Consider the following 7,740-nt stretch of genomic DNA (forward strand, 5'->3'; position numbering starts at 1 on the left):
CATTTCGGTAGGTTTCATACCAAGTAAGTAGATGTTTCTAATCATAAGGAATAAAACAACTACTCTGTTTTATAATCATAAGTATTAGTACTCTAGGCATTGTAATAAGTGGAAAAATTATTGAAAGGATAATGGGTAAATACGTTTTCCCCAAAATCTTCAGATGTACACTTTGGATATAAATTAAAAATATATTTATAAACATATAGATATAATATGATCTTATATATGCAAATAGATGAATGTAATATATAGTAAATATTAAGATGTATTTTAAACGTGTATCATAAATATTTATTTATATTTAAATGTAATTCATCTCATCATATTTTTAGGTCAGTTGTGGGGCTTAAAATTTGGGCTTGGGTGCTGTTGCTGTGATCTTCAGCTCAAGGCGAATACTCTACCGCTTAGATATAATGCCACTTCCACTTTCCTGGTGGTTTATTGGAGATAAGAATCTTATGGAATTTCCTGCCTGGGCTGGCATTGAACCTTGATCCTCAGATCTCAGCCTCCTAAGTAGATAGGATTACAGGAGTGAGCCACCGGCGCCAGGCTATATTTATATCTGAGATTTGTTATTGGAACAAAAAGTACAGAAACTATTATTCTTATCACAAATGGACTTCATATTGGCAGGTATAATAACAAGAAGACAAATGATAAATATTCCCAGTGGCACAAAAGTCCCTTATGTGCCTAACAAGACAGTCCATTTTTCTAAACATTGCATATGGTGTGAGAGGTTTGCTACCGAAGCCACTGTAGAAGATATTGGACCCTAAAAATAACTGACAATTGCATAAACTCAGTCCTTTATGACAGATTTAACAAGGTCGATCTTGCAGATGCTTATTCGGTACATGATGAAAATTAATAGTATAGTTGTAATTAGAGAACTGTTTTATACCTGTAACTCAGACATTAACTATATTTAAAATAGTTAATTTTTCTCTAACTTATATTTCCATGGCTCAGGAAACTGTTTTTCTTTGTAAAAAAGTGGCTGTTCACAACATAGACATGGATTTTTAATCCTTTTGAAATTACTGTCTGCATAGACTTCTATGAGATGAGCTTCTCTTTACCATATCATAGGAATAAACTTACTGTGGTTCAAACTTGGACAGCAGCTAGCTTGTTCTCTCTCCTAGAAAACCATCTGTATAGACTTCTTTACATGTAAACAAACCCTCATTTACTTGTAAAAGTCTGTCAGTGAGTCAAACCTAATTCACCTAAGTGAGGTGAATTCTTCTCCCATGCTTTCTTTCCATTAAAAATGGTAAGAAATGTTCAGCAATGCACATACTTTTTAATGTGAATTGTGACTCCTATTTTCCATGTGAAACAAGCAGAGGAATCAGTTTAAGATGTGAAAGAGCCTTTCAAAGAGTCTTGGACCTTGAAAATTGTACCGGGTATGAACTTTTGGAGAAATATCCCTTTTCAAAGACAAAGGACTCATTTTTTTAAAAAAATATTGTGCCGGTACTGGGGTTTAAACTCCGGGCCTTGAGCTCTATCTGGGCTTTAATTCTCAATGTTTGCTGTAGACCACTTGAAGCACACCTTCACTTCTTACTTTTATCACAAGTAGAGAAAAGGATCTCTTAGGTTTATCTACTTGGAATAGCTTCGAATTGCAATTGTCAAATTTGAACCTATTGAGTATCTAGGTGTAAGGCACAGGTGCTCTGCTAGAACTCCTTAAGAATAAATCATACAAAAAAAGGAGAAAAAATATTTTTACAATTATTTATGTGTTGTCTGATAAACCAAATCACTTGCTACTGGAAGAGAAAAAGAGAGAAGATAGAGATGAATATGGAGGAGAGAAACACAAAGGAACAAGAAGTGAAAGGTAAATGAGGAGAGTGGAGCGGAGGATACGAGAGGATGAGGGAGCTGAGTAGCTGAATAAGCTATTGTTGGACAATCAGTGCCTTTGCATTTATATGGCCAAGACTTTATATTTTTGGTAGTAGTAAGCTGAGATGTAAAATACAAGTTTACAGATAATAACCTGTTAGTGTTCTTCCTCTTGCACCAAGGAACCCACAGTTAGGTTACTGTTAAAGAGAAGGCAAGAGTAATCAGTTTAAGTGATTTGAGAAACAATAATTAAGATGCCAGGAATGCTCCCTTGTATGAAGTCAAGCATCCTTGTTCCCTGCTCCAGTCTTCTTCTCAACAAGAATAGCAGAAACCGAAGAGGAAGGAGATATCTAAGTAATGGTCATCATTCTGTTTACCTTCTTCCCTTGGCCTCTCAAACAATAAAGCCAAAGAGACTTAATATAAACTACGGCCGGAAATGGGGGAAAAAGTTCAGTCTAACTTAATGTGAAAGTTTTAAAAATAATTTGAGCAGCATTTCAAATACTAAACTAAAACTTTTTAAATATTAATAAAAAGTAACTCTGAATTTATTGAAAATTTAGAAGACTACATTGTGGATTCTGTACAATTCAAACTGACTCCTGCTTCTATCATCAGAAATTGAAGATCGTCCCTAAATTTCCAATGCTAGGTAAATTACCCTTGATATTCACTTAAACTGTGTGAATATGATGCAGAAAACATTACTTGAAATTTAGACTGCTGAAGTGATAAGTAATGGAAATTCATGAAGGATAGCATAATGTTGAGAGCATGGACATTATTTTCCTTCCATCTTCAGTGTGTAGAGAAGAAAAAAGCTCCATTGGATGGCCCTGAAGGTCCAATTCTGAATTTAGGACAGAGGTGAACAATAAAGGTGACCTATCTCAGCCATTCAGCGATTGAAAATATGGAGAAATATCATCATTGATGTAGGTCAAACATAGAAGACAGGCCGTGGCAAGCCCAAAGCCAAAAGACAAATACAAAGATTGACAGTAAAGAAGACCTACCTCAGCCATTAAGACTAGAAATGTGGAGAAATATACTCATTTATGTAGGTCAAACATGGAAGAGAGGCTGTGGCAAGCCCAAAGCCAAATGCCAAAGACAGAGATATTTAACAAAATACCATGAAGTTGAAACAAGTCTTCAAAGGGAGAGCTGGGTTTAAAGAGAGTAGGGCAGAAGAATGGAGAGGAAAACGGAGGACTAATATAATCATATCACTTAAAGAACATATGTGGGAATATAAGTAGGAAACTTGAAGGGAGAGATTGGGTTGGTGTAAGGGAAGAAAGAAAAATGGAAAGTTTGACAATGATCCAGATGTATTGTACATTGAAATGCACATATACACCCTATTGAACACTGACATGATGAAGCGAAACCCCTTTGCACAACTAGCTAAAGAATAATTTTTTTATAAATTTTAATATTAAAAGACTAGAAGCAAAATGCTTTAGACATAAATAAGAGGATAACATTGACATACTGTTGAAGCTTGTGCTCCTTTCAATATACAAAAAGTAGTAAGTGTAAAGTCAAATGTAAATTTTATTTTACCAATCCTTTTTGCAAATTGCTTAAATTATAGAGAACCAAATTCCAATATCCCTTCACTTTCAATACAAATAATCTTATAGACCTTTAGGTTTCTCAATTGTTTCTAAACATCTTTTTTTTTTTTTTTTTAAATTTTATTTTATTTTATTTGAGAACATACTGTACAGAGGGGTTACAATTACTGGAACTAATTTCATTCCACATTTAAATTTGAATTTTTAAATCACTAAATTCTTTTAAAATCCTCTCACTCGAGCACAGGGCACAGGTATGGATAGATAATTGATGTGGTCAGAATCAGAATTATTCAGAAGGCTCTAAATGGATGCTTACCTAATTTTCTCTCTTTTGGGGCATAGAATATGCAGGTTTTCTGCATATAAACACTCCATCAACATTTTATTAAAGGATTATTCAAGATTAACTATATGTTGATTGATAATAACTAAGCATGGTAGAAATGTAAGGGAAAACTATCTACATTTCAGTGAGGTTCTGACATGTGCTTCCCAAAGAGTCATGAAAGCTCTCAATGAGAAATCTAGCAGCTGCCTATCTAAAAAGTCCTTGTGTGGTTCCACTTTCCGCTAATATCTCAATTCAAGTACTTCTTCTTGGAGTTCCGTACTATTCAATGATGCTGTGTTAGATCATTGTTGCATTTTGCAGACAGCTCTTGGTGATGAAATTTGTGCTTTTCAAAATTACTCTCGCAATTCCATCCACCAAATGCAGAAAAAATTATCTAGAAAAAATGTTTCTGTTGATAGGGCATATCCTTTTATTTTTCATTACAAAAATAGATGGTAGTAAAAGTTTTCATAGGAATTACACTGCAATAGGTTGTGGGCAGATTCTAATGTAAATATTACACTATGTTCATTTAGAGATATTAAGTATCCAAAGTTTTGATATGCCTATGGCCCTAAAACCAATACCTTACTGATATTGTGTGACAAATGCAATTTCCTATAAGTACAGAAGTTTTCCTTGTTTCTTTTTAATAAAAGTTTTTATTGTAAAGATACTGTACAGAGCGGTTACAGTTACATAAGTAACGTAATGATTATATTTCTTATTGAGCATAGTTATTCCCTCCTTTGTTTTTCCCCTACCAATCCTTCCATTCACACCTCCCCAACTCTTCCCTCCACCCCCCCTTTGATAGTATCTTGTACATCTCAATATTACAATGGGTCAACCTGTATCCTTTCCTTCTATGTTAAATGAAGAAATGCTGGGTTTATTTATGCTGATTCTACTTGTGTAGACACACCTAAAATCACTCTCCAAGTCCAAGAGAACATAAATAAAACACACATCATTTTTTGTCAGTGGGTATAATTGGGTTCTACACATTTATTTACAGGTTACAAGTTATTCTCAAACATTAATACATTAAAAATACTTACTTTATTTTCCTATTTTCTTGGTCAGGAAATTAGCAAGACCTCACTCAGCAATTCTCACATAGGACTTTTCACATGGGTTTATTAAAGTATGACCTGAGATCCAGTTTTCTGAGAACTCACTCTTTGCTTAGGAATTGATGATGGCTGTTGGAAAAGAGCTCAAGGAAGGATTCCATTTAAAGCCTTATAACTTTCTTCTTCTTTTTTTTTTTCTTTTTTTTTTTTTTTTGGTGATCGTGGGCCTGGAACTCTGGGCTTGAGCGCTGTCCCTGTGCTCTTCAGCTCAAGGCGAGTTCTCTCCCACATGAGCCACAGTGCCACTTCCGGGTTTCTAGTTGTTTGTTGGAGATAAGAGTCTCACGGACTTTCCTGCCCAGGCTGGGTTTGAAGCACAATCCTCAGATATCAGCTTCCTGAGTAGGTAGGATTATGGGCATGAACCATCAACACCTGGGTCTTTTTTTTCTATATTTTTGTGAATTGTAATACTTCTAAATTTATATTAACTTCAGCCACTTTATACTTTTCAAAGTCATGAAATATCTCCCAGAGTTTGCTTCTCTGAAGATTGTTTTGCATTTATAATTTCTTGAGTCATTTTTATTTTGTATCAAAATCTTTTTATATTTTATGATGATGGGTTATTGTACATCAAATATCTTCAAATGCATATGGAAAGTCTAAGGATAGAAGTACGAATATTCCCATACAGCTCTTATTTATCTGTTATACACTTTCAGTATTATAATATTTTTCTCTTTCTCTCTCTCTCATCCTCTCTTTTTCTTTCAGGCTCCATGTCTGCTACTTAGAATTTCCACTGGTCTACTAGTATCCTTCAGGTTCCACTGGTTTTTTGGGAACATGATAGGGACCATCAGTGACCCTTCCATTCTTTAAGAGTTATAACAATGACATGATATTATTCTCTGTCATTCCAAATGATAAAACAACAGAACTAGGAATTCCTTTTCAATTTTATTATTATTACAAATTTTATCTCATAGGAATCATTGGGATGGATAAGATACTTTTAACCGGTAACCTAAAATTTCTATTTTGTTTACAAGCAACCTTTTTATTTTATTATCAGTAAGTAATTACATGTAATGAAAACAAAGTTATCCTATGGAAGGTAGACCGAAGTGGGTCACATGGATGAAAACCAAGGTAATGGGGAAAGTGAGTACAAAGGATACACATCAGATAGCACATATCCTCAGAGCAGGTTATCATATACACTGTGTTAGAATGACAATATGCTGGGAATTATAGATTGTCATTGAAAACCTGATATAAATATATATATGCACATATATTTTTATATGTATATTTATTTGTATATGCATATATATGTGTATATGCCTTTATATATGTACACATGTTTGTTACTATACATACAAACACACATATACATGTACCCATGTATACATCCACACATGGAGAAAGAAACATAGTTATAGCCAACAAAAGTTTCACATGTCATTGAACATGCCTTAAATGGAATGCTTTTAACAAAGTATGTTGAAGATGTATTTGTCTCCAAGAGGTCTTTCACCACTTTTCTTATCTCTTAAAGGGTTTTAAGAGATATGATTCGACTTGCAAAACACAGTACAAGTCATAGCAAGTCACGTAGAAATCTCTGTAAGTAAAGGTCATATGGTTTTTCCCTGATCCATACGGAATGCTTGCTCTTATAGACACTCTAAACAACCAAAGTAGCAAGAGAATGCCCTGGTAAAGAATAATATTAAGCCGGGTGCTAATGGCTCACACCTGTCATCCTAGCTACTCAAGAGGCTGAGATCTGAGGATCACAGTTCAAAGCCAGCCTGGGCAGGAAAGTCCGTGAGACTCTTATCTCCAACAAACAACTAGTAACCCTAAAGTGGCACTGTGGCTCATGTGGGAGAGCACTTGCCTTTTATGTTCATCAAGGATAATCTTAGTAGATGAGCACAATAGCTCAATAGCTATGCACATTTGACCTAACAAGTTGATTCCATGTGAAATGAACTCTAAGACATGTTCTTAGTTGTTTTTGTTCATAATATACTATGTTATTTCTTTTTAACTTTTTGTATTTCCCCCACCTACGGTTTATCCCCTGTAGTCACTATATTTGATTTTGATATCCTGGGAATTGTAAATATGTTGATCTGAACTAGGCAAGGGAAAGGGAAAAAACAAAATGGTGAGGCAAAGGACAAAGGGGGAACCTATGCAACAGTCATACTCACAAGACAATATGTTGGAAATAACTTTGGGGGCGGCCTTTGGGAGGGGAGAGGGAGGAAAATGGGGGAAGGTGTAACAAGTTAATAAAGAAATGAGTTCATTTCCTTACTTATGTAAATATAACCCTCTGTACATTACCTTGACAATAAAATTTGTATAAAAATAAAATCAAATACATGAGAACAGCAATACAGGAGATGGGAGTGAGGGAAATACTATACCATACAAAGAAGAATAGAAGAGCTGTGGAAAGCAGTAATTTTACATAAACATAAGAAGTAATAAACTAGCATACAGATTTTAAGCCTCATGTTACTCACTAAAAAGGAAAAGAAAAGCACAATCAATAAACCAATAGAGATAAAATAAAAAACTAAACAAGGGGAAGAGATGATTTGGACCAAGAATAACAAATGACACAATTAGGCAACAAATAGCAAGTTCGTAAGTTTAAAAAATATTACCCATAATTCTATCAAATGTTTTTTATATCACAAATTGTTAGAACTATAATATCAAATCACAGTTTAATAGTATATTATTTTTATAATAGGTTACTTATTATTGATTTCTTAGTACTGAATGTTTATTATATAATTTTAATTTTAGTAGCTATAGGAAAGAAGAAAGTGAA

This window comes from Dipodomys spectabilis, unplaced genomic scaffold (genome assembly GCF_019054845.1).
Source record: "Dipodomys spectabilis isolate Male_0828 unplaced genomic scaffold, ASM1905484v1 ptg000279l, whole genome shotgun sequence".
NCBI lineage: Eukaryota > Metazoa > Chordata > Mammalia > Rodentia > Heteromyidae > Dipodomys > Dipodomys spectabilis.